This window comes from Coregonus clupeaformis, unplaced genomic scaffold (genome assembly GCF_020615455.1).
Source record: "Coregonus clupeaformis isolate EN_2021a unplaced genomic scaffold, ASM2061545v1 scaf2386, whole genome shotgun sequence".
NCBI classification, from domain to species: Eukaryota; Metazoa; Chordata; class Actinopteri; order Salmoniformes; family Salmonidae; genus Coregonus; species Coregonus clupeaformis.
This window is the reverse complement of record NW_025535840.1, coordinates 42,501-68,604: the sequence shown is the minus strand read 5'-3', so window position 1 is coordinate 68,604 and position 26,104 is coordinate 42,501. Positions and strand designations below refer to the sequence as shown.

Here is a 26,104-nt window from a genome sequence, read left to right as displayed (position 1 = left end):
AACCCTTCAACTGTACTCTTCCTCCTCTCTCTCCCCCATTTCTCCATGTTTCAGCTCCAGTAGACAACCTGCACACACTCCCAGAGGGTTGCAGGTCTGCCGACTTCCTTTTTGGTCACACATTTTATTCTGAGAAATATCCATTAAACCAAAGACATTGCTTTAACTGTGACTGTATTTTCCTCAAATAAAATGGAGCATACATAAAATAAACAATGTATTTACATTGGGTATAACGTGTGTGAGAGGTAGGCATGTTTTTTCAACTCAGAGAAAAGCACACAGAATTTCCTCAAACTGCAAATTAAGCAATACTTTTTACAATATTATCAATCACACTTTGATTGGATAGATAATTAGAGTAATTATGTAGATATTGATAATGGATATGCAGGCGTAGATATCTCCAATCCTAAAATAAAATGGAGCATACATAAAATAAACAAGTAATTACAATGTATTTACATTGGGGATAATGTGTGGTGACAAGAGAGAGTGAGTGTGTGTGCATGTTGTTTTATTTGTCCTTGTCAGCCACCCATCTCTGCTTGTCAGTCTTGATAGGCCCAATGTATGCACCTCTGGGTGAGGCAGTGGTGGAGTGCATGGCAGATCTGAAAGAGAGATGCACAAAGTATACAGTTCAACAACATGTTGGTGTGAGTGAGTGTACAGTTGAAGTCGGAAGTTTACATACACCTTAGCCAAATACATTTAAACTCAGTTTTCACAATTCCTGACATTTAATCCTAGTACAAATTCCTGGCTTAGGTCAGTTAGGATCACCACTTTATTTTAAGAATGTGAAATGTCAGAATAATAGTAGAGAGAATGATTTATTTCAGCTTTTATTTCTTTCATCACATTCCCATTGGGTCAGAAGTTTGCATACACTCAATTAGTATTTGGTAGCATTGCCTTTAAATTGTTTAACTTGGGTCAAATGGGTTTCGGTGGCCTTCCACAAGCTTCCTACAATAAGTTGGGTGAATTTTTGGCCCATTCCTCCTGACAGAGCTGGTGTAACTGGAGTCAGGTTTGTAGGCCTCCTTGCTCGCACAGTATGCATGTGTGTATACAGTGTGAGAAAAAAGTATTTTTTTTGTTCCACTCCTCTTTGCAGATCTTCTCCAAGTCATTAAGGTTTCGAGGCTGACGTTTGGCAACTCGAACCTTCAGCCCCCCACAGATTTTCTATGGGGTTAAGGTCTGAGACTGGCTAGGCCACTCCAGGACCTTAATGTGCTTCTTCTTGAGCCACTCCTTTGTTGCCTTGGCCGTGTGTTTTGGGTCATTGTCATGCTGGAATACCCATCCACGACCCATTTGCAAGGTTCTCACCCAAGATTGCGGTACATGGCCCCGTCCCATCGTCCCTTTGATACGGTGAAGTTGTCCTGTCCCCTTAGCAGAAAAACACCCCCAAAGCATAATGTTTCCACCTCCATGTTTGACGGTGGGGATGGTGTTCTTGGGGTCATAGGCAGCATTCCTCCTCCTGCCAAAGAGCTCGATTTTGGTCTCATCTGACCACAATACTTTCACCCAGTTCTCCTCTGAATCATTCAGATGTTCATTTGCAAACTTCAGACGGCCCTGTATATGTACTTTCTTGAGCAGGGGGGGACCTTGCGGGCGCTGCAGGATTTCAGTCCTTCACAGCGTAGTGTGTTACCAATTGTTTTCTTGGTGACTATGGTCCCAGCTGCCTTGAGATCATTGACAAGATCCTCCTGTGTAGTTCTGGGCTGATTCCTCACCGTTCTCATGATCATTGCAACTCCACGAGGAGAGATCTTGCATGGAGCCCCAGGCCGAGGGAGATTGACAGGTCTTTGTGTTTCTTCCATTTGCGAATAATCGCACCAACTGTTGTCACCTTCTCACCAAGCTGCTTGGCGATGGTCTTGTAGCCCATTCCAGCCTTGTGTAGGTCTACAATCTTGTCCCTGACATCCTTGGAGAGCTCTTTGGTCTTGGCCATGGTGGAGAGTTTGGAATCTGATTGATTGATTGCTTCTGTGGACAGGTGTCTTTTATACAGGTAACAAACTGAGATTAGGAGCACTCCCTTTAAGAGTGTGCTCCTAATCTCAGCTCGTTACCTGTATAAAAGACACCTGGGAGCCAGACATTTTTCTGATTGAGAGGGGGTCAAATACTTATTCACCTCATTAAAATGCAAATCAGTTTGTATAAAAAAAACTGGATTTTTTTGTTGTTATTCTGTCTCGCCCTGTTCAAATAAACCTACCATAAAAATTATAGACTGATCATTTCTTTGTCAGTGGGCAGACGTACAAAATCAGCAGGGGATCAAATACTTTTTTCCCTCACTGTACATATGGTGGGTGTTCTGCAGTGTCATTTAAAAATTTTGCTGTACGTTGATGTCTAGAAGATTAGGCTATAAGAAATTGGGACTTGTGTAAGCCCCACAGCTATACTCAAGTATGTGGGCATACTGCAGTGATGTCTAAAATGCTTTGAATTAATCAGCAACTTGGAGAGTGCTGTCCGTTTCAGCACCATAGACAGTAGGCTACTTGGCTGTTTACTCTGTCTGCTTTGCTGCCACGTTGTGTTTGACACTTTTTTTCTCAATGTTTGTCACGAATTCTGCCGAGACTGCTCCTCCTCCTTGCTCGGGCAGGCTTCGGCGTTCGTCGTCCCCGGAGTACTAGCTGCCACCGTTGAATGTTTCGATGTTCGTTTGGTTGGGTCTGTCTGTTACACCTGTGTCCGTTTGGGTCTGATTATGTGCCCTATAAGTTTCCTATGTTGTTTTCGTTAGTTTGTGTGTTATTTTCCGCCTGTCCGTTGGTGTCACCTGTGCAGTACTCTGGACTTTGTTTATTGTGACGCACTGTGTTGCGTTGTCGCCGCCTCCTTGTTTTGAGGTCCTTTATTTTGTATTGTTTATACAGTTAGTAAAGTCTTGTTTGACTCAGCCTATGCGTCCTGCGTCTGACTCTCAACCGCATCCACATCAACACTGACAATGTTTTCCGGTACCTCAGCTATGTGTTCCGGGACCTCCCGATTGACAAATTAAGCACTGATCAGGGCTATCCAGCAGGTCTTCTATGTGGAGGCAGTGCAAATAGCGGAAGGAGCAAGTGGAGATGAGAGAGATGCCCCACAGCCTGCAGTGAATGTAATTTATCAGAGGGCTTCTGAGATACTAACAGTGAAGAAGGTAGACTTTGTTGTGTTTGTTGTGCAAGTGATAAATTGCTCTAGACAAACTAATAAAACATAGAAGAAACTAGAAATCATTGTGAAGGTGTCAGAAATCATTGTGAAGATCCAAAAATGTTACAGAAATACTAAATGAAGAGGTTCCCCCCTCTCAGGCTCCTGAGCCTGTGTAGGGATCTGAGAAGACATTTGAATCCGATTGAAGGAGTAAATTTGTTGTTTTTGTTCACCCCTTCCCCAATTATTGCTGCATTAAAGTTCTATCAGTTTTCACCCATCCCAGTAGGTGATTGCATGCATCTCTAACGTTGGTTGCGGACCGCCATAATACCATAGAAGGAGAAACATTTGAAGTAACCATTGAGTAGTAACTTTAGGACATTGTCAGAGATTGGATTATTGTACCAATGTTGAATATCCAAACTGAAATAGCTAACTAGCTATTATGTTAAGGTAATAATTATTTAAGGTACAAAGTTGTTGCTTTGTTGGTCACTGGGCAGTGATGTTGTATTGCCAATATTAGCGGACACGTTAACTAGCAAATTAGCTAACGTTAGGTCACAGACAACTAGCTAGCTAGCCAAGTTATCTAGCTAGCTTGGCCCTGTTTCCCAAAAAGCATGGCTAAGGCTAAGTTCATCGTTAGAACCTACGTAGGAGTCTCCGAGCTGTTTCTCAAAACCATCGTTACGAAAGTTGCTCTTGAAAACACTCGTTATAACGACTTTCTCAGACCAATACTACTAGAACAGCTAAGTCAGTCGTTAATGCTTTTTGCACTTCATTCACAGAAGATTTTCACTAAACAAAAAATCAAGATGCTTTTCAGTCTTTCCATTAACTTGTCTAGTGATTTGTTTGTCAACATTTAGAAAGTTGGCATAGAAAATAGATGCAACAATGCCCTGCTAGGTGCGTTTCCATTGAACTGTCTTGTGTTGATAAAAACTGCTGGACGTAATGATGTCCAAAACAAATATATACAGTGTCGAATAAAACTGTACTGGTTGAAGTGTTCCCACAATTCCCATTTAGGCAAATTGCACATTAATAAATTGGTGACAGCCTGTATGCCCTCCCACCTATCTGTTTCATGTCTCAGGTAGCCAGCGAAGTGTCGTGTCCCGTCGGATGTTGGTGGTTATTGCTGTCAACAAAGAGTCCGCTTAGGCTGTACCTTGATTAGAAGTTTTTATTCGTATCACAAGTTTACAGCATAAGTTACAGACCCGCGGTGTCTGGAGAAGCACCGTCCCAAATTAATCTGAATGCTTCTGCCGCTTCTTTGTCTAGCCCATACTTATAAACAATGGCAAAAATGGGTTGCTCCCTCTTTCGTCCAATCACTGGTCTCCCCTTGGGCGTCACCCTACAAACGGCTACATTTAAACTAAGATAAACAGTTTTTCTTTGTCCCTCAAGACTAGTCATAATCTTCATACACGACATATCCCCCCTTCGAGACTAACTAAAAGTCTCGAAAACAAACAGAATAGGATTATGACCAGTAACAATTTATCTTATTGAGTATCTTTAACATTAAACCAAAAACATTCTTCTCTAGAGTGTAAATACCTTTCTATGAAATATGAATAACTGTTTATGAAGTGTGAATACATTACTATGAAATATGAACAAATCTTTATGGAGTGTGAGAGCGAAAAAACTGTCCGGCAACCTTCGTTCCAAATCCATCCATCAATCAAGACAGTAAAATTCTCTCACGGTCCCTCTGCCCCAGGCAACCACCTAGGTACTCCCGATAAACTCATAAACAATGTAAATGCATTTGAAACTATGATGCAATTAAATACACATGTAAGCCCCTGCAAACAAAATCCTATCCAAAAAATGTCCACTCTAAGGCTGGTCAACCCATTGGACCCTACAGTGGACCTCTCCCTGCCTAGACTCCCTGTCCCTAAGCATCAACGAAATAAACAAAAACATCTAAGATCCCCACATGTATCCAACAACATCAAATATCATTCTACAAAAATTAATACCTAAGAATATGACACAAATTATGTATTACACATGCAAATATGTCCACTACACTTCATCTCCCCGTAGTCTCGACTTCCAATGGATTGTTGATGATGGAATCGGAATCTTTCCACACCCTCCTTGTTTCATCTCCTCCAGTCATTGTCCTTTCATATTGTCCCTTCATATTGTCCTTGTTTGAGTATTTCAATCTCCACATATTCCCCCAAATGCTTCTGGAAGAAAAGAAAAGACCAAACAGTATCTTTTGAAAAACAAACACTTTCAAATTAAACATCAAGATCAACTAAGAATATAAAAATGATATATAAATGATGTATGAATCACATTAACCCATTTCCCCCCTTTGATTCATAAAATCATACTAAAATCACACTAATATTGAAAAAATAAATTGAAAAATGATCAAATCATCAAAAAGGATATTTATCCATCCAGTTCCACTTGTCCCTCTTCATCCAGATCAGGAACAGTCAACAACGGCATCTGAGTGTTGTCTCCAGGCATCACTACTCCAACCTATCTCAATATCATAGCTTTCTCAAAGGTCAGTAACAAATTACAAACATCACACACAGTGTTATCAAAGCTGCTATTAAAATGTAATCCATCACTGCTCCTACTGGCCTAACTGATCCTGCAACCAAGTCTTCGCTGACCATATAAAGACATGAACAAAATTTACCAGTGATTCGAATTTCGCGTGCATCTTAATGAACCGACTAAAAACAAAGGCTGAATGTACTGCCTATATTTTGAGGGAAACGCTTTGTCTATTATTTAATTTGACTAGGGCAGGGCAGCACATACAAAATGCATTTAGTCCAATAAAAATACATGATATTATTAGGGTGATAAATAAAAGGCAGTTGCTCCATGACACATATATTTTGAGGGAAACGCACTGTCTATTATTTAAATTGATCAGGGCAGGGTAGGGCAGCACATACAAACTGCATTTAGTCCAATAAAATTACATGATATTATTAGGGTGATATATAAAAGGCAGTTGCTCCATGACACAAGAGTACTCTCCAGTGGAACAAAAAGCTTACAGCACCTGGTATTCCCAGGCGGTCTCCCATCCAAGTACTAACCAGGCCCAATCCTGCTTAGCTTCCGAGATCAGACGAGATCAGGCATATTCAGGATGGTATGGCCGTAAGCACTAGAACAACTCTTGGTACACTATATAAAGACATGAACAAAATTTACCAGTGATTCGAATTTCCGTGCAACTTAATGAACCGACTAAAAACAAAGGCTGAATGTACTGCCTATATTTTGAGGGAAACGCTTTGTCTATTATTTAATTTGATCAGAGTAGGGCAGCCACATAACAAACTGCATTTAGTCCAATAAAATACAGGATAATATTAGGGTGATAAATAATAAAGGTAGCTGCTCCATGACACAAGAGCACTCTCCAGTGGAACAAAAAGCTTACAGCACCTGGTATTCCCAGGCTTGGGTCTCCCATCCAAGTACTAACCAAGTAGCCCAATCCTGCTTAGCTTCCGAGATCAGACGAGATCAGGCATATTCAGGATGGTATGGCCGTAAGCACTAGAACAACTCTTGGTACACTATATAAAGACATGAACAAAATTTACCAGTGATTCGAATTTCCGTGCAACTTAATGAACCGACTAAAAACAAAGGCTGAATGTACTGCCTATATTTTGAGGGAAACGCTTTGTCTATTATTTAATTTGATCAGGGCAGGGCAGCACATACAAACTGCATTTAGTCCAATAGAAATACAGGATATTATTAGGGTGATAAATAAAAGGCAGTTGCTCCATGACACAAGAGCACTCTCTAGTGGAACAAAAAGCTTTCAGCACCTGGTATTCCCAGGCGGTCTCCCATCCAAGTACTAACCAGGCACAATCCTGCTTATCTTCCGAGATCAGACGAGATCGGGCATATTCAGGCTGGTATGGCCGTAAGCGAGTGAACAACTCTTGGTACACTATATGAAGACATGAACAAAATTTACCAGTGATTCGAATTTCCGTGCAACTTAATGAACCGACTAAAAACAAAGGCTGAATGTACTGCCTATATTTTGAGGGAAACGCTTTGTCTATTATTTAATTTGACCAGGGCAGGGCAGGGCAGCACATACAAACTGCATTTAGTCCAATAAAAATACATGATATTATTAGGGTGATAAATAAAAGGCAGTTGCTCCATGACACATATATTTTGAGGAAAACGCACTGTCTATTATTTAAATTGATCAGGGCAGGGCAGGTCACCACATACAAACTGCATTTAGTCCAATAAAAGGACATGATATTATTAGGGTGATAAATAAAAGGCAGTTGCTCCATGACACATATATTTTGAGGCAAACGCACTGTCCATTATTTAAATTGATCAGGGCAGGGCAGGGCAGCACATACAAACTGCATTTAGTCCAATAAAAATACATGATATTATTAGGGTGATAAATAAAAGGCAGTTGCTCCATGACACAAGAGCACTCTCTAGTGGAACAAAAGCTTACAGCACATGGTATTCCCAGGGGTTCTCCCATCCAAGTACTAACCAGGCCCAATCCTGATTAGCTTCCGAGATCAGGTGTATTCAGGCTGGTATGGCCGTAAGCTGAGTGAAAAACTCTTGGTACACTATATAAAGACATGAACAAAATTTACCAGAGATTCGAATTTCCGTGCAACTTAATGAACCGACTAAAAACAAAGGCTGAATGTACTGCCTATATTTTGAGGGAAACGCTTTGTCTATTATTTAATTTGACCAGGGCAGGGCAGCACATACAAACTGCATTTAGTCCAATAAAAATACATGATATTATTAGGGTGATAAATAAAAGGCAGCTGCTCCATGACACATATATTTTGAGTGAAATGCACTGTCTATTATTTAAATTGATCAGGGCAGGGCAGGGCAGCACATACAAACTGCATTTAGTCCAATAAAAATACATGATATTATTAGGGTGATAAATAAAAGGCAGTTGCTCCATGACACAAGAGCACTCTCTAGTGGAACAAAAAGCTTACAGCACCTGGTATTCCCAGGCGGTCTCCCATCCAAGTACTAACCAGGCCCAATCCTGCTTAGCTTCCGAGATCAGATGAGATCAGGCATATTCAGGATGGTATGGCCATAAGCACTAGAACAACTCTTGGTACACTATATAAAGACATGAACAAAATTTACCAGTGATTCGAATTTCCGTGCAACTTAATGAACCGACTAAAAACAAAGGCTGAATGTACTGCCTATATTTTGAGGGAAACGCTTTGTCTATTATTTAATTTGACCAGAACAGGGCAGCACATACAAACTGCATTTATTCCAATAAAAATACAGGATATTATTAGGGTGATAAATAAAAGGCAGTTGCAGCATGATACATGTATTTTGAGGGAAACGCACTGACTATTATTTAATTTGATCAGGGCAGGGCAGGGCAGCACATACAAACTGCATTTAGTCCAATAAAATACATGATATTATTAGGGTGATAAATATAAGGTAGTTGCTCCATGACACAAGAGGACTCTCTAGTGGAACAAAAACCTTACAGCACCTGGTATTCCCAGGCGGTCTCCCATCCAAGTACTAACCAGGCCCGATCCTGCTTAGCTTCCGAGATCTGACGAGATCAGGAATATTCAGGATGGTATGGCCGTAAGCGCAGGAACAACTCTTGGTACACTATATAAAGAAATGAACAAAATGTATCAGTGATTCGTATTTCCATGCAACTTAATGAACAGACTAAAATCAAAGGCTGAATGTACTGCCTATATTTTCAGGGAAACGCACTGTCTATTATTTAATTTGATCAGGTTAGGACAGCACATACAAACTGCATTTAGTCCAATAAAAATACAGGACATTATTAGGGTGATAAATAAAAGGCAGTTGCTCCGATCAGACGAGATCGTGTGTATTCAGGCTGGTATGGCCGTAAGCGAGTGATCAACTCTTGGTACACTATATAAAGAAATGAATACATGATATTATTAGGGTGATAAATAAAAGGCAGTTGCTCGATGACATATATATTTTGAGGGAAACGCACTGTCCATTATTTAAATTGATCAGGGCAGGGCAGGGCAGGGCAGCACATACAAACTGCATTTAGTCCAATAAAAATACATGATATTATTAGGGTGATAAATAAAAGGCAGTTGCTCCATGACACAAGAGCACTCTCTAGTGGAACCAAAATCTTACAGCATCTGGTATTCCCAGGCAGTCTCCCATCCAAGTACTATCCAGGCCCAATCCTGCTTAGCTTCCGAGATCGGACGAGATCAGGCATTTTCAGGATGGTATGGCCATAAGCACAGGAACAACTCTTGGTACACTATATAAAGAAATGAACAAAATGTATCAGTGATTCGTATTTCCATGCAACTTAATGAACAGACTAAAAACAAAGGCTGAATGTACTGCTTATATTTTCAGGGAAACGCACTGTCTATTATTTAATTTGATCAGGTTAGGACAGCACATACAAACTGCATTTAGTCCAATAGAAATACAGGATATTATTAGGGTGATAAATAAAAGGCAGTTGCTCCATGACACAAGAGCACTCTCTAGTGGAACAAAAAGCTTTCAGCACCTGGTATTCCCAGGCGGTCTCCCATCCAAGTACTAACCAGGCACAATCCTGCTTATCTTCCGAGATCAGACGAGATCGGGCATATTCCGGCTGGTATGGCCGTAAGCGCAGTGAACAACTCTTGGTACACTATATGAAGACATGAACAAAATTTACCAGTGATTCGAATTTCCGTGCAACTTAATGAACCGACTAAAAACAAAGGCTGAATGTACTGCCTATATTTTGAGGGAAACGCTTTGTCTATTATTTAATTTGACCAGGGCAGGGCAGGGCAGCACATACAAACTGCATTTAGTCCAATAAAAATACATGATATTATTAGGGTGATAAATAAAAGGCAGTTGCTCCATGACACATATATTTTGAGGAAAACGCACTGTCTATTATTTAAATTGATCAGGGCAGGGCAGGTCACCACATACAAACTGCATTTAGTCCAATAAAAATACATGATATTATTAGGGTGATAAATAAAAGGCAGTTGCTCCATGACACATATATTTTGAGGCAAACGCACTCTCCATTATTTAAATTGATCAGGGCAGGGCAGGGCAGCACATACAAACTGCATTTAGTCCAATAAAAATACATGATATTATTAGGGTGATAAATAAAAGGCAGTTGCTCCATGACACAAGAGCACTCTCTAGTGGAACAAAAAGCTTACAGCACATGGTATTCCCAGGGGTTCTCCCATCCAAGTACTAACCAGGCCCAATCCTGATTAGCTTCCGAGATCAGGTGTATTCAGGCTGGTATGGCCGTAAGCGAGTGAAAAACTCTTGGTACACTATATAAAGACATGAACAAAATTTACCAGTGATTCGAATTTCCGTGCAACTTAATGAACCGACTAAAAACAAAGGCTGAATGTACTGCCTATATTTTGAGGGAAACGCTTTGTCTATTATTTAATTTGACCAGGGCAGGGCAGCACATACAAACTGCATTTAGTCCAATAAAAATACATGATATTATTAGGGTGATAAATAAAAGGCAGCTGCTCCATGACACATATATTTTGAGTGAAATGCACTGTCTATTATTTAAATTGATCAGGGCAGGGCAGGGCAGCACATACAAACTGCATTTAGTCCAATAAAAATACATGATATTATTAGGGTGATAAATAAAAGGCAGTTGCTCCATGACACAAGAGCACTCTCTAGTGGAACAAAAAGCTTACAGCACATGGTATTCCCAGGCGGTATCCCATCCAAGTACTAACCAGGCCCCATCCTGCTTAGTTTCCGAGATCAGACGAGATCGGGTGTATTCAGGCTGGTATGGCCGTAAGCGAGTGAACAACTCTTGGTACACTATATAAAGAAATGAACAAAATTTACCAGTGATTCGAATTTCCATGCAACTTAATGAACCGACTAAAAACAAAGGCTGAATGTAATGCCTATATTTTGAGGGGAACGCTTTGTCTATTATATAATTTGACCAGGGCAGCACATACAAACTGCATTTAGTCCAATAAAAATACATTATATTATTAGGGTGATAAATAAAAGGCAGTTGCTCCATGACATATATATTTTGAGGGAAACGCACTGTCCATTATTTAAATTGATCAGGGCAGGGCAGTGCAGGGCAGCACATACAAACTGCATTTAGTCCAATAAAAATACATGATATTATTAGGGTGATAAATAAAAGGCAGTTGCTCCATGACACATATATTTTGAGGAAAACGCACTGTCTATTATTTAAATTGATCAGGGCAGGGCAGGTCACCACATACAAACTGCATTTAGTCCAATAAAAATACATGATATTATTAGGGTGATAAATAAAAGGCAGTTGCTCCATGACACATATATTTTGAGAGAAACGCACTGTCTATTATTTAAATTGATCAGGGCAGGGCAGGGCAGCACATACAAACTGCATTTAGTCCAATAAAAATACATGATATTATTAGGGTGATAAATAAAAGGCAGTTGCTCCATGACACAAGAGCACTCTCTAGTGGAACAAAAAGCTTACAGCACATGGTATTCCCAGGGGTTCTCCCATCCAAGTACTAACCAGGCCCAATCCTGATTAGCTTCCGAGATCAGGTGTATTCAGGCTGGTATGGCCGTAAGCGAGTGAAAAACTCTTGGTACACTATATAAAGACATGAACAAAATTTACCAGTGATTCGAATTTCCGTGCAACTTAATGAACCGACTAAAAACAAAGGCTGAATGTACTGCCTATATTTTGAGGGAAACGCTTTGTCTATTATTTAATTTGACCAGGGCAGGGCAGCACATACAAACTGCATTTAGTCCAATAAAAATACATGATATTATTAGGGTGATAAATAAAAGGCAGCTGCTCCATGACACATATATTTTGAGTGAAATGCACTGTCTATTATTTAAATTGATCAGGGCAGGGCAGGGCAGCACATACAAACTGCATTTAGTCCAATAAAAATACATGATATTATTAGGGTGATAAATAAAAGGCAGTTGCTCCATGACACAAGAGCACTCTCTAGTGGAACAAAAAGCTTACAGCACATGGTATTCCCAGGCGGTATCCCATCCAAGTACTAACCAGGCCCCATCCTGCTTAGTTTCCGAGATCAGACGAGATCGGGTGTATTCAGGCTGGTATGGCCGTAAGCGAGTGAACAACTCTTGGTACACTATATAAAGAAATGAACAAAATTTACCAGTGATTCGAATTTCCATGCAGCTTAATGAACCGACTAAAAACAAAGGCTGAATGTAATGCCTATATTTTGAGGGGAACGCTTTGTCTATTATATAATTTGACCAGGGCAGCACATACAAACTGCATTTAGTCCAATAAAAATACATGATATTATTAGGGTGATAAATAAAAGGCAGTTGCTCCATGACATATATATTTTGAGGGAAACGCACTGTCCATTATTTAAATTGATCAGGGCAGGGCAGGGCAGGGCAGCACATACAAACTGCATTTAGTCCAATAAAAATACATGATATTATTAGGGTGATAAATAAAAGGCAGTTGCTCCATGACACAAGAGCACTCTCTAGTGGAACAAAAAGCTTACAGCACCTGGTATTCCCAGGCGGTCTCCCATCCAAGTACTAACCAGGCACAATCCTGCTTATCTTCCGAGATCTGACGAGATCGGGCATATTCAGGCTGGTATGGCCGTAAGCGAGTGAACAACTCTTGGTACACTATATGAAGACATGAACAAAATTTACCAGTGATTCGAATTTCCGTGCAACTTAATGAACCGACTAAAAACAAAGGCTGAATGTACTGCCTATATTTTGAGGGAAACGCTTTGTCTATTATTTAATTTGACCAGGGCAGGGCAGCACATACAAACTGCATTTAGTCCAATAAAAATACATGATATTATTAGGGTGATAAATAAAAGGCAGTTGCTCCATGACACATATATTTTGAGGAAAACGCACTGTCTATTATTTAAATTGATCAGGGCAGGGCAGGTCACCACATACAAACTGCATTTAGTCCAATAAAAATACATGATATTATTAGGGTGATAAATAAAAGGCAGTTGCTCCATGACACATATATTTTGAGAGAAACGCACTGTCTATTATTTAATTTGATCAGGGCAGGGCAGGGCAGCACATACAAACTGCATTTAGTCCAATAAAAATACATGATATTATTAGGGTGATAAATAAAAGGCAGTTGCTCCATGACACATATATTTTGAGGAAAACGCACTGTCTATTATTTAAATTGATCAGGGCAGGGCAGGTCACCACATACAAACTGCATTTAGTCCAATAAAAATAGATGATATTATTAGGGTGATAAATAAAAGGCAGTTGCTCCATGACACATATATTTTGAGAGAAACGCACTGTCTATTATTTAATTTGATCAGGGCAGGGCAGGGCAGCACATACAAACTGCATTTAGTCCAATAAAAATACATGATATTATTATGGTGATAAATAAAAGGCAGTTGCTCCATGACACAAGAGCACTCTCTAGCGGAACAAAAAGTTTACAGCACATGGTATTCCCTGGCGGTCTCCCATCAAAGTACTAACCAGGCCCAATCCTGCTTAGCTTCCGAGATCAAACTAGATCGGGTGTTATTTTTTTAATTTTTTTTTTATATATATATATATATATTTTTTATAATCCATCATAGCTTTTACAGCTTATTTTTTTACATATCATAGCTTCATATTTCACATCACATCTTCACAGCTTATTTTTACATATCATAGCTTCATATTTCACATCACATCTTCACAGCTTATTTTTACATATCATAGCTTCATATTTCACATCACATCTTCACATCTTCACAGCTTATTTTTACATATCATAGCTTCATATTTCACATCACATCTTCACATCTCATAGCTTCACAGCTTATTTTTACATATCATAGCTTCATATTTCACATCACATCTTCACATCTCATAGCTTCACAGCTTATTTTTACATATCATAGCTTCATATTTCACATCACATCTTCACAGCTTATTTTTTACATATCATAGCTTCATAGCTTATTTTTACATATCATAGCTTCATATTTCACATCACATCTTCACATCTCATAGCTTCACAGCTTATTTTTACATATCATAGCTTCATATTTCACATCACATCTTCACATCTCAGCATATAACACAGATTATCAGTCCACGTCATAGCTTCTTACATGCTTTTACAGCAACTGGTATTCCAAGGTGGTCCCCCATCCAAGTACTAACCAGCCCTAAACCTGCTTAGCTTCCGAGATCTGACGAGATCGGGTGTATTCAGGCTGGTATGGCCGTAAGCGAGTGAATAACTCTTGGTACACTATATAAAGAAATGAACAAAATTTACCAGTGTTTCGAATTTCCGTGCAACTTAATGAACCGACTAAAAACAAAGGCTAAATGTAATGCCTATATTTTGAGGGGAACACTTTGTCTATTATTTAATTTGACCAGGGCAGCACATACAAACTGCATTTAGTCCAATAAAAATACATTATATTATTAGGGTGATAAATAAAAGGCAGTTGCTCCATGACACATATATTTTGAGGCAAACGCACTGTCCATTATTTAAATTGATCAGGGCAGGGCAGGGCAGCACATACAAACTGCATTTAGTCCAATAAAAATACATGATATTATTAGGGTGATAAATAAAAGGCAGTTGCTCCATGACACAAGAGCACTCTCTAGTGGAACAAAAAGCTTACAGCACATGGTATTCCCAGGGGTTCTCCCATCCAAGTACTAACCAGGCCCCATTCTGCTTAGTTTCCGAGGTCAGACAAGATCGGGTGTATTCAGGCTGGTATGGCCGTAAGCGAGTGAACAACTCTTGGTACACTATATAAAGAAATGAACAAAATTTACCAGTGATTCGAATTTCCGTGCAACTTAATGAACCGACTAAAAACAAAGGCTGAATGTAATGCCTATATTTTGAGGGGAACGCTTTGTCTATTATATAATTTGACCAGGGCAGCACATACAAACTGCATTTAGTCCAATAAAAATACATGATATTATTAGGGTGATAAATAAAAGGCAGTTGGTCCATGACATATATATTTTGAGTGAAATGCACTGTCTATTATTTAAATTGATCAGGGCAGGGCAGGGCAGCACATACAAACTGCATTTAGTCCAATAAAAATACATGATATTATTAGGGTGATAAATAAAAGGCAGTTGCTCCATGACACAAGAGCACTCTCTAGTGGAACAAAAGCTTACAGCACATGGTATTCCCAGGCGGTATCCCATCCAAGTACTAACCAGGCCCCATCCTGCTTAGTTTCCGAGATCAGACGAGATCGGGTGTATTCAGGCTGGTATGGCCGTAAGCGAGTGAACAACTCTTGGTACACTATATAAAGAAATGAAATTTTTTTACCAGTGATTCGAATTTCCGTGCAACTTAATGAACCGACTAAAAACAAAGGCTGAATGTAATGCCTATATTTTGAGGGGAACGCTTTGTCTATTATATAATTTGACCAGGGCAGCACATACAAACTGCATTTAGTCCAATAAAAATACATGATATTATTAGGGTGATAAATAAAAGGCAGTTGCTCCATGACACATATATTTTGAGGCAAACGCACTGTCCATTATTTAAATTGATCAGGGCAGGGCAGGGCAGCACATACAAACTGCATTTAGTCCAATAAAAATACATGATATTATTAGGGTGATAAATAAAAGGCAGTTGCTCCATGACACAAGAGCACTCTCTAGTGGAACAAAAGCTTACAGCACATGGTATTCCCAGGGGTTCTCCCATCCAAGTACTAACCAGGCCCAATCCTGCTTAGCTTCCGAGATCAGGTGTATTCAGGCTGGTATGGCCGTAAGCGAGTGAAAAACTCTTGGTACACTATATAAAGACATGAACAACATTTACCAGTGATTCGAATTTCCGTGCAACTTAATGAACCGACTAAAAACAAAGGCTGAATGTAATGCCTATATTTTGAGGGGAACGCTTTGTCTATTATGTAATTTGACCAGGGCAGCACATACAAACTGCATTTATTCCAATAAAAATACAGGATATTATTAGGGTGATAAATAAAAGGCAGTTGCAGCATGATACATGTATTTTGAGGGAAACGCACTGACTATTATTTAATTTGATCAGGGCAGGGCAGGGCAGCACATACAAACTGCATTTAGTCCAATAAAATACATTATATTATTAGGGTGATAAATATAAGGTAGTTGCTCCATGACACAAGAGGACTCTCTAGTGGAACAAAAACCTTACAGCACCTGGTATTCCCAGGCGGTCTCCCATCCAAGTACTAACCAGGCCCGATCCTGCTTAGCTTCCGAGATCTGACAAGATCAGGAATATTCAGGATGGTATGGCCGTAAGCGCAGGAACAACTCTTGGTACACTATATAAAGAAATGAACAACATGTATCAGTGATTCGTATTTCCATGCAACTTAATGAACAGACTAAAATCAAAGGCTGAATGTACTGCCTATATTTTCAGGGAAATGCACTGTCTATTATTTAATTTGATCAGGTTAGGACAGCACATACAAACTGCATTTAGTCCAATAAAAATACAGGACATTATTAGGGTGATAAATAAAAGGCAGTTGCTCCGATCAGACGAGATCGTGTGTATTCAGGCTGGTATGGCCGTAAGCGAGTAATCAACTCTTGGTACACTATATAAAGAAATGAATACATGATATTATTAGGGTGATAAATAAAAGGCAGTTGCTCCATGACATATATATTTTGAGGGAAACGCACTGTCCATTATTTAAATTGATCAGGGCAGGGCAGGGCAGGGCAGCACATACAAACTGCATTTAGTCCAATAAAAATACATGATATTATTAGGGTGATAAATAAAAGGCAGTTGCTCCATGACACAAGAGCACTCTCTAGTGGAACCAAAATCTTACAGCACCTGGTATTCCCAGGCAGTCTCCCATCCAAGTACTATCCAGGCCCAATCCTGCTTAGCTTCCGAGATCGGACGAGATCAGGCATTTTCAGGATGGTATGGCCATAAGCACAGGAACAACTCTTGGTACACTATATAAAGAAATGAACAAAATGTATCAGTGATTCGTATTTCCATGCAACTTAATGAACAGACTAAAAACAAAGGCTGAATGTACTGCTTATATTTTCAGGGAAACGCACTGTCTATTATTTAATTTGATCAGGTTAGGACAGCACATACAAACTGCATTTAGTCCAATAGAAATACAGGATATTATTAGGGTGATAAATAAAAGGCAGTTGCTCCATGACACAAGAGCACTCTCTAGTGGAACAAAAAGCTTTCAGCACCTGGTATTGCCAGGCGGTCTCCCATCCAAGTACTAACCAGGCACAATCCTGCTTATCTTCCGAGATCAGACGAGATCGGGCATATTCCGGCTGGTATGGCCGTAAGCGAGTGAACAACTCTTGGTACACTATATGAAGACATGAACAAAATTTACCAGTGATTCGAATTTCCGTGCAACTTAATGAACCGACTAAAAACAAAGGCTGAATGTACTGCCTATATTTTGAGGGAAACGCTTTGTCTATTATTTAATTTGACCAGGGCAGGGCAGGGCAGCACATACAAACTGCATTTAGTCCAATAAAAATACATGATATTATTAGGGTGATAAATAAAAGGCAGTTGCTCCATGACACATATATTTTGAGGAAAACGCACTGTCTATTATTTAAATTGATCAGGGCAGGGCAGGTCACCACATAAAAACTGCATTTAGTCCAATAAAAATACATGATATTATTAGGGTGATAAATAAAAGGCAGTTGCTCCATGACACATATATTTTGAGGCAAACGCACTGTCCATTATTTAAATTGATCAGGGCAGGGCAGGGCAGCACATACAAACTGCATTTAGTCCAATAAAATACATGATATTATTAGGGTGATAAATAAAAGGCAGTTGCTCCATGACACAAGAGCACTCTCTAGTGGAACAAAAAGCTTACAGCACATGGTATTCCCAGGGGTTCTACCATCCAAGTACTAACCAGGCCCAATCCTGCTTAGCTTCCGAGATCAGGTGTATTCAGGCTGGTATGGCCGTAAGCGAGTGAAAAACTCTTGGTACACTATATAAAGACATGAACAAAATTTACCAGTGATTCGAATTTCCGTGCAACTTAATGAACCGACTAAAAACAAAGGCTGAATGTACTGCCTATATTTTGAGGGGAAACGCTTTGTCTATTATTTAATTTGACCAGGGCAGGGCAGCACATACAAACTGCATTTAGTCCAATAAAAATACATGATATTATTAGGGTGATAAATAAAAGGCAGCTGCTGCATGACACATATATTTTGAGTGAAATGCACTGTCTATTATTTAAATTGATCAGGGCAGGGCAGGGCAGCACATACAAACTGCATTTAGTCCAATTAAAATACATGATATTATTAGGGTGATAAATAAAAGGCAGTTGCTCCATGACACAAGAGCACTCTCTAGTGGAACAAAAAGCTTACAGCACATGGTATTCCCAGGCGGTATCCCATCCAAGTACTAACCAGGCCCCATCCTGCTTAGTTTCCGAGATCAGACGAGATCGGGTGTATTCAGGCTGGTATGGCCGTAAGCGAGTGAACAACTCTTGGTACACTATATAAAGAAATGAACAAAATTTACCAGTGATTCGAATTTCCGTGCAACTTAATGAATCGACTAAAAACAAAGGCTGAATGTAATGCCTATATTTTGAGGGGAACGCTTTGTCTATTATATAATTTGACCAGGGCAGCACATACAAACTGCATTTAGTCCAATAAAAATACATGATATTATTAGGGTGATAAATAAAAGGCAGTTGCTCCATGACACAAGAGCACTCTCTAGTGGAACAAAAAGCTTACAGCACATGGTATTCCCAGGCGGTATCCCATCCAAGTACTAACCAGGCCCCATCCTGCTTAGTTTCCGAGATCAGACGAGATCGGGTGTATTCAGGCTGGTATGGCCGTAAGCGAGTGAACAACTCTTGGTACACTATATAAAGAAATGAACAAAATTTACCAGTGATTCGAATTTCCATGCAACTTAATGAACCGACTAAAAACAAAGGCTGAATGTAATGCCTATATTTTGAGGGGAACGCTTTGTCTATTATATAATTTGACCAGGGCAGCACATACAAACTGCATTTAGTCCAATAAAAATACATGATATTATTAGGGTGATAAATAAAAGGCAGTTGCTCCATGACATATATATTTTGAGGGAAACGCACTGTCCATTATTTAAATTGATCAGGGCAATGCAGGGCAGGGCAGCACATACAAACTGCATTTAGTCCAATAAAAATACATGATATTATTAGGGTGATAAATAAAAGGCAGTTGCTCCATGACACAAGAGCACTCTCTAGTGGAACCAAAATCTTACAGCACCTGGTATTCCCAGGCAGTCTCCCATCTAAGTACTATCCAGGCCCAATCCTGCTTAGCTTCCGAGATCGGACGAGATCAGGCATATTCAGGATGGTATGGCCATAAGCGCAGGAACAACTCTTGGTACACTATATAAAGAAATGAACAAAATGTATCAGTGATTCGTATTTCCATGCAACCTAATGAACAGACTAAAAACAAAGGCTGAATGTACTGCTTATATTTTCAGGGAAACGCACTGTCTATTATTTAATTTGATCAGGTTAGGACAGCACATACAAACTGCATTTAGTCCAATAGAAATACAGGATATTATTAGGGTGATAAATAAAAGGCAGTTGCTCCATGACACAAGAGCACTCTCTAGTGGAACAAAAAGCTTACAGCACCTGGTATTCCCAGGCGGTCTCCCATCCAAGTACTAACCAGGCACAATCCTGCTTATCTTCCGAGATCTGACGAGATCGGGCATATTCAGGCTGGTATGGCCGTAAGCGAGTGAACAACTCTTGGTACACTATATGAAGACATGAACAAAATTTACCAGTGATTCGAATTTCCGTGCAACTTAATGAACCGACTAAAAACAAAGGCTGAATGTACTGCCTATATTTTGAGGGAAACGCTTTGTCTATTATTTAATTTGACCAGGGCAGGGCAGCACATACAAACTGCATTTAGTCCAATAAAAATACATGATATTATTAGGGTGATAAATAAAAGGCAGTTGCTCCATGACACATATATTTTGAGGAAAACGCACTGTCTATTATTTAAATTGATCAGGGCAGGGCAGGTCACCACAAACAAACTGCATTTAGTCCAATAAAAATACATGATATTATTAGGGTGATAAATAAAAGGCAGTTGCTCCATGACACATATATTTTGAGAGAAACGCACTGTCTATTATTTAATTTGATCAGGGCAGGGCAGGGCAGCACATACAAACTGCATTTAGTCCAATAAAAATACATGATATTATTAGGGTGATAAATAAAAGGCAGTTGCTCCATGACACATATATTTTGAGGAAAACGCACTGTCTATTATTTAAATTGATCAGGGCAGGGCAGGTCACCACATACAAACTGCATTTAGTCCAATAAAAATAGATGATATTATTAGGGTGATAAATAAAAGGCAGTTGCTCCATGACACATATATTTTGAGAGAAACGCACTGTCTATTATTTAATTTGATCAGGGCAGGGCAGGGCATGGCTGGTATGGCCGTAAGCGAGTGAATAACTCTTGGTACACTATATAAAGAAATGAACAAAATTTACCAGTGTTTCGAATTTCCGTGCAACTTAATGAACCGACTAAAAACAAAGGCTAAATGTAATGCCTATATTTTGAGGGGAACACTTTGTCTATTATTTAATTTGACCAGGGCAGCACATACAAACTGCATTTAGTCCAATAAAAATACATGATATTATTAGGGTGATAAATAAAAGGCAGTTGCTCCATGACACATATATTTTGAGGCAAACGCACTGTCCATTATTTAAATTGATCAGGGCAGGGCAGGGCAGCACATACAAACTGCATTTAGTCCAATAAAAATACATGATATTATTAGGGTGATAAATAAAAGGCAGTTGCTCCATGACACAAGAGCACTCTCTAGTGGAACAAAAAGCTTACAGCACATGGTATTCCCAGGGGTTCTCCCATCCAAGTACTAACCAGGCCCCATTCTGCTTAGTTTCCGAGATCAGACAAGATCGGGTGTATTCAGGCTGGTATGGCCGTAAGCGAGTGAACAACTCTTGGTACACTATATAAAGAAATGAACAAAATTTACCAGTGATTCGAATTTCCGTGCAACTTAATGAACCGACTAAAAACAAAGGCTGAATGTAATGCCTATATTTTGAGGGGAACGCTTTGTCTATTATATAATTTGACCAGGGCAGCACATAAAAACTGCATTTAGTCCAATAAAAATACATGATATTATTAGGGTGATAAATAAAAGGCAGTTGGTCCATGACATATATATTTTGAGTGAAATGCACTGTCTATTATTTAAATTGATCAGGGCAGGGCAGGGCAGCACATACAAACTGCATTTAGTCCAATAAAAATACATGATATTATTAGGGTGATAAATAAAAGGCAGTTGCTCCATGACACAAGAGCACTCTCTAGTGGAACAAAAAGCTTACAGCACATGGTATTCCCAGGCGGTATCCCATCCAAGTACTAACCAGGCCCCATCCTGCTTAGTTTCCGAGATCAGACGAGATCGGGTGTATTCAGGCTGGTATGGCCGTAAGCGAGTGAACAACTCTTGGTACACTATATAAAGAAATGAATTTTTTTTACCAGTGATTCGAATTTCCGTGCAACTTAATGAACCGACTAAAAACAAAGGCTGAATGTAATGCCTATATTTTGAGGGGAACGCTTTGTCTATTATATAATTTGACCAGGGCAGCACATACAAACTGCATTTAGTCCAATAAAAATACATGATATTATTAGGGTGATAAATAAAAGGCAGTTGCTCCATGACACATATATTTTGAGGCAAACGCACTGTCCATTATTTAAATTGATCAGGGCAGGGCAGGGCAGCACATACAAACTGCATTTAGTCCAATAAAAATACATGATATTATTAGGGTGATAAATAAAAGGCAGTTGCTCCATGACACAAGAGCACTCTCTAGTGGAACAAAAGCTTACAGCACATGGTATTCCCAGGGGTTCTCCCATCCAAGTACTAACCAGGCCCAATCCTGCTTAGCTTCCGAGATCAGGCGTATTTTTTTTTTTTTTTTTTTTTAGCTTCATATTTCACATCACATCTTCACATCTCATAGCTTCACAGCTTATTTTTACATATCATAGCTTCATATTTCACATCACATCTTCACAGCTTCACAGCTTATTTTTACATATCATAGCTTCATATTTCACATCACATCTTCACATCTCATAGCTTCACAGCTTATTTTTACATATCATAGCTTCATATTTCACATCACATCTTCACATCTCATAGCTTCACAGCTTATTTTTACATATCATAGCTTCATATTTCACATCTTCACATCTCAGCATATAACACAGATTATCAGTCCACGTCATAGCTTCTTACATGCTTTTACAGCAACTGGTATTCCAAGGTGGTCCCCCATCCAAGTACTAACCAGCCCTAAACCTGCTTAGCTTCCGAGATCTGACGAGATCGGGCGTATTCAGGCTGGTATGGCCGTAAGCAGTGAAAAACTCTTGGTACACTATATAAAGACATGAACAAAATTTACCAGTGATTCGAATTTCCGTGCAACTTAATGAACCGACTAAAAACAAAGGCTGAATGTACTGCCTATATTTTGAGGGAAACGCTTTGTCTATTATTTAATTTGACCAGGGCAGGGCAGCACATACAAACTGCATTTAGTCCAATAAAAATACATGATATTATTAGGGTGATAAATAAAAGGCAGCTGCTGCATGACACATATATTTTGAGTGAAATGCACTGTCTATTATTTAAATTGATCAGGGCAGGGCAGGGCAGCACATACAAACTGCATTTAGTCCAATTAAAATACATGATATTATTAGGGTGATAAATAAAAGGCAGTTGCTCCATGACACAAGAGCACTCTCTAGTGGAACAAAAAGCTTACAGCACATGGTATTCCCAGGCGGTATCCCATCCAAGTACTAACCAGGCCCCATCCTGCTTAGTTTCCGAGATCAGACGAGATCGGGTGTATTCAGGCTGGTATGGCCGTAAGCGAGTGAACAACTCTTGGTACACTATATAAAGAAATGAACAAAATTTACCAGTGATTCGAATTTCCGTGCAACTTAATGAATCGACTAAAAACAAAGGCTGAATGTAATGCCTATATTTTGAGGGGAACGCTTTGTCTATTATATAATTTGACCAGGGCAGCACATACAAACTGCATTTAGTCCAATAAAAATACATGATATTATTAGGGTGATAAATAAAAGGCAGTTGCTCCATGACACAAGAGCACTCTCTAGTGGAACAAAAGCTTACAGCACATGGTATTCCCAGGCGGTATCCCATCCAAGTACTAACCAGGCCCCATCCTGCTTAGTTTCCAAGATCAGACGAGATCGGGTGTATTCAGGCTGGTATGGCCGTAAGCGAGTGAACAACTCTTGGTACACTATATAAAGAAATGAACAAAATTTACCAGTGATTCAAATTTCCGTGCAACTTAATGAACCGACTAAAAACAAAGGCTGAATGTAATGCCTATATTTTGAGGGGAACGCTTTGTCTTTTATATAATTTGACCAGGGCAGCACATACAAACTGCATTTAGTCCAATAAAAATACATGATATTATTAGGGTGATAAATAAAAGGCAGTTGCTCCATGACATATATATTTTGAGGGAAACGCACTGTCCATTATTTAAATTGATCAGGGCAGGGCAGGGCAGGGCAGCACATACAAACTGCATTTTGTCCAATAAGAATACATGATATTATTAGGGTGATAAATAAAAGGCAGTTGCTCCATGACACAAGAGCACTCTCTAGTGGAACAAAAACCTTACAGCACATGGTATTGCCAGGCGGTCTCCCATCCAAGTACTAACCAGGCCCAATCCTGCTTAGCTTCCGAGATCAGACGAGATCGGGTGTATATATATATATATATTTTTTTTTAATAACCCATCATAGCTTTTTACAGCTTATTTTTTACATATCATAGCTTCATATTTCACATCACATCTTCACATCTCATTTTTACATATCATAGCTTCATATTTCACATCACATCTTCACAGCTTATTTTTACATATCATAGCTTCATATTTCACATCACATCTTCACATCTCAGCATATAACACAGATTATCAGTCCACGTCATAGCTTCTTACATTCTTTTACAGCAACTGGTATTCCAAGGTGGTCCCCCATCCAAGTACTAACCAGCCCTAAACCTGCTTAACTTCCGAGATCTGACGAGATCGGGTGTATTCAGGCTGGTATGGCCGTAAGCAAGTGAACAACTCTTGGTACACTATATAAAGACATGAACAAAATTTACCAGTGATTCGAATTTCCGTGCAACTTAATGAACCGACTAAAAACAAAGGCTGAATGTACTGCCTATATTTTGAGGGAAACGCTTTGTCTATTATTTAATTTGACCAGGGCAGGGCAGCACATACAAACTGCATTTAGTCCAATAAAAATACATGATATTATTAGGGAAATAAAAGGAAGTTGCTCCATGACACATATATTTTGAGGGAAACGCACTGTCTATTATTTAAATTGATCAGGGCAGGGCAGGGCAGCACATACAAACTGCATTTAGTCCAATAAAATTACATGATATTATTAGGGTGATATATAAAAGGCAGTTGCTCCATGACACAAGAGTACTCTCCAGTGGAACAAAAAGCTTACAGCACCTGGTTTTCCAAGGCAGTTCGCAGGAGGTCTCCCATCCAAGTACTATCCAGGCCCAATCCTGCTTAGCTTCCGAGATCGGACGAGATCAGGCATTTTCAGGATGGTATGGCCATAAGCACAGGAACAACTCTTGGTACACTATATAAAGAAATGAACAAAATGTATCAGTGATTCGTATTTCCATGCAACTTAATGAACAGACTAAAAACAAAGGCTGAATGTACTGCTTATATTTTCAGGGAAACGCACTGTCTATTATTTAATTTGATCAGGTTAGGACAGCACATACAAACTGCATTTAGTCCAATAGAAATACAGGATATTATTAGGGTGATAAATAAAAGGCAGTTGCTCCATGACACAAGAGCACTCTCTAGTGGAACAAAAAGCTTTCAGCACCTGGTATTGCCAGGCGGTCTCCCATCCAAGTACTAACCAGGCACAATCCTGCTTATCTTCCGAGATCAGACGAGATCGGGCATATTCCGGCTGGTATGGCCGTAAGCGAGTGAACAACTCTTGGTACACTATATGAAGACATGAACAAAATTTACCAGTGATTCGAATTTCCGTGCAACTTAATGAACCGACTAAAAACAAAGGATGAATGTACTGCCTATATTTTGAGGGAAACGCTTTGTCTATTATTTAATTTGACCAGGGCAGGGCAGGGCAGCACATACAAACTGCATTTAGTCCAATAAAAATACATGATATTATTAGGGTGATAAATAAAAGGCAGTTGCTCCATGACACATATATTTTGAGGAAAACGCACTGTCTATTATTTAAATTGATCAGGGCAGGGCAGGTCACCACATACAAACTGCATTTAGTCCAATAAAAATACATGATATTATTAGGGTGATAAATAAAAGGCAGTTGCTCCATGACACATATATTTTGAGGCAAACGCACTGTCCATTATTTAA

At 39.3% G+C, this 26,104-nt stretch overlaps 20 non-coding genes and 13 pseudogenes across 20 annotated transcripts; all 33 read right to left on the bottom strand.

Moving 5' to 3' along the window:
• Nucleotides 1-6,259: 6,259 nt before the first annotated feature.
• Nucleotides 6,260-6,378, bottom strand: LOC123488560. Its single transcript, XR_006660176.1, has one exon. It is a non-coding gene; the product is annotated as a 5S ribosomal RNA (ribosomal RNA).
• Nucleotides 6,379-6,651: 273 nt separating this feature from the next.
• Nucleotides 6,652-6,776, bottom strand: LOC123488585 (annotated as a pseudogene).
• A 270-nt stretch (nucleotides 6,777-7,046) lies between these two features.
• LOC123488575 lies at nucleotides 7,047-7,165 on the bottom strand. The gene has a single exon (XR_006660191.1). It is a non-coding gene; the product is annotated as a 5S ribosomal RNA (ribosomal RNA).
• Nucleotides 7,166-7,719: 554 nt separating this feature from the next.
• LOC123488550 lies at nucleotides 7,720-7,828 on the bottom strand (annotated as a pseudogene).
• A 411-nt stretch (nucleotides 7,829-8,239) lies between these two features.
• On the bottom strand, nucleotides 8,240-8,358 carry LOC123488581. The gene has a single exon (XR_006660197.1). It is a non-coding gene; the product is annotated as a 5S ribosomal RNA (ribosomal RNA).
• A 409-nt stretch (nucleotides 8,359-8,767) lies between these two features.
• Nucleotides 8,768-8,886, bottom strand: LOC123488557. Its single transcript, XR_006660173.1, has one exon. It is a non-coding gene; the product is annotated as a 5S ribosomal RNA (ribosomal RNA).
• A 539-nt stretch (nucleotides 8,887-9,425) lies between these two features.
• LOC123488574 lies at nucleotides 9,426-9,544 on the bottom strand. Its single transcript, XR_006660190.1, has one exon. It is a non-coding gene; the product is annotated as a 5S ribosomal RNA (ribosomal RNA).
• A 270-nt stretch (nucleotides 9,545-9,814) lies between these two features.
• On the bottom strand, nucleotides 9,815-9,933 carry LOC123488583 (annotated as a pseudogene).
• Nucleotides 9,934-10,489: 556 nt separating this feature from the next.
• On the bottom strand, nucleotides 10,490-10,598 carry LOC123488549 (annotated as a pseudogene).
• Nucleotides 10,599-11,008: 410 nt separating this feature from the next.
• Nucleotides 11,009-11,127, bottom strand: LOC123488573. The gene has a single exon (XR_006660189.1). It is a non-coding gene; the product is annotated as a 5S ribosomal RNA (ribosomal RNA).
• Nucleotides 11,128-11,817: 690 nt separating this feature from the next.
• Nucleotides 11,818-11,926, bottom strand: LOC123488548 (annotated as a pseudogene).
• Nucleotides 11,927-12,336: 410 nt separating this feature from the next.
• On the bottom strand, nucleotides 12,337-12,455 carry LOC123488572. The gene has a single exon (XR_006660188.1). It is a non-coding gene; the product is annotated as a 5S ribosomal RNA (ribosomal RNA).
• Nucleotides 12,456-12,865: 410 nt separating this feature from the next.
• On the bottom strand, nucleotides 12,866-12,984 carry LOC123488561. Its single transcript, XR_006660177.1, has one exon. It is a non-coding gene; the product is annotated as a 5S ribosomal RNA (ribosomal RNA).
• A 1,508-nt stretch (nucleotides 12,985-14,492) lies between these two features.
• Nucleotides 14,493-14,611, bottom strand: LOC123488578. The gene has a single exon (XR_006660194.1). It is a non-coding gene; the product is annotated as a 5S ribosomal RNA (ribosomal RNA).
• A 405-nt stretch (nucleotides 14,612-15,016) lies between these two features.
• LOC123488590 lies at nucleotides 15,017-15,135 on the bottom strand (annotated as a pseudogene).
• Nucleotides 15,136-15,539: 404 nt separating this feature from the next.
• Nucleotides 15,540-15,658, bottom strand: LOC123488570. Its single transcript, XR_006660186.1, has one exon. It is a non-coding gene; the product is annotated as a 5S ribosomal RNA (ribosomal RNA).
• A 404-nt stretch (nucleotides 15,659-16,062) lies between these two features.
• LOC123488593 lies at nucleotides 16,063-16,171 on the bottom strand (annotated as a pseudogene).
• Nucleotides 16,172-16,575: 404 nt separating this feature from the next.
• Nucleotides 16,576-16,694, bottom strand: LOC123488563. The gene has a single exon (XR_006660179.1). It is a non-coding gene; the product is annotated as a 5S ribosomal RNA (ribosomal RNA).
• Nucleotides 16,695-17,233: 539 nt separating this feature from the next.
• LOC123488558 lies at nucleotides 17,234-17,352 on the bottom strand. The gene has a single exon (XR_006660174.1). It is a non-coding gene; the product is annotated as a 5S ribosomal RNA (ribosomal RNA).
• A 270-nt stretch (nucleotides 17,353-17,622) lies between these two features.
• Nucleotides 17,623-17,741, bottom strand: LOC123488589 (annotated as a pseudogene).
• Nucleotides 17,742-18,295: 554 nt separating this feature from the next.
• On the bottom strand, nucleotides 18,296-18,404 carry LOC123488547 (annotated as a pseudogene).
• Nucleotides 18,405-18,815: 411 nt separating this feature from the next.
• On the bottom strand, nucleotides 18,816-18,934 carry LOC123488569. Its single transcript, XR_006660185.1, has one exon. It is a non-coding gene; the product is annotated as a 5S ribosomal RNA (ribosomal RNA).
• A 265-nt stretch (nucleotides 18,935-19,199) lies between these two features.
• On the bottom strand, nucleotides 19,200-19,318 carry LOC123488568. The gene has a single exon (XR_006660184.1). It is a non-coding gene; the product is annotated as a 5S ribosomal RNA (ribosomal RNA).
• A 410-nt stretch (nucleotides 19,319-19,728) lies between these two features.
• LOC123488564 lies at nucleotides 19,729-19,847 on the bottom strand. Its single transcript, XR_006660180.1, has one exon. It is a non-coding gene; the product is annotated as a 5S ribosomal RNA (ribosomal RNA).
• A 270-nt stretch (nucleotides 19,848-20,117) lies between these two features.
• LOC123488559 lies at nucleotides 20,118-20,236 on the bottom strand. Its single transcript, XR_006660175.1, has one exon. It is a non-coding gene; the product is annotated as a 5S ribosomal RNA (ribosomal RNA).
• Nucleotides 20,237-21,385: 1,149 nt separating this feature from the next.
• LOC123488586 lies at nucleotides 21,386-21,504 on the bottom strand (annotated as a pseudogene).
• Nucleotides 21,505-21,909: 405 nt separating this feature from the next.
• On the bottom strand, nucleotides 21,910-22,028 carry LOC123488567. The gene has a single exon (XR_006660183.1). It is a non-coding gene; the product is annotated as a 5S ribosomal RNA (ribosomal RNA).
• Nucleotides 22,029-22,857: 829 nt separating this feature from the next.
• Nucleotides 22,858-22,976, bottom strand: LOC123488582 (annotated as a pseudogene).
• Nucleotides 22,977-23,385: 409 nt separating this feature from the next.
• Nucleotides 23,386-23,504, bottom strand: LOC123488566. Its single transcript, XR_006660182.1, has one exon. It is a non-coding gene; the product is annotated as a 5S ribosomal RNA (ribosomal RNA).
• Nucleotides 23,505-23,768: 264 nt separating this feature from the next.
• LOC123488580 lies at nucleotides 23,769-23,887 on the bottom strand. The gene has a single exon (XR_006660196.1). It is a non-coding gene; the product is annotated as a 5S ribosomal RNA (ribosomal RNA).
• Nucleotides 23,888-24,634: 747 nt separating this feature from the next.
• LOC123488576 lies at nucleotides 24,635-24,753 on the bottom strand. Its single transcript, XR_006660192.1, has one exon. It is a non-coding gene; the product is annotated as a 5S ribosomal RNA (ribosomal RNA).
• A 406-nt stretch (nucleotides 24,754-25,159) lies between these two features.
• Nucleotides 25,160-25,289, bottom strand: LOC123488584 (annotated as a pseudogene).
• Nucleotides 25,290-25,559: 270 nt separating this feature from the next.
• LOC123488587 lies at nucleotides 25,560-25,678 on the bottom strand (annotated as a pseudogene).
• Between the last annotated feature and the right edge of the window lie 426 nt (nucleotides 25,679-26,104).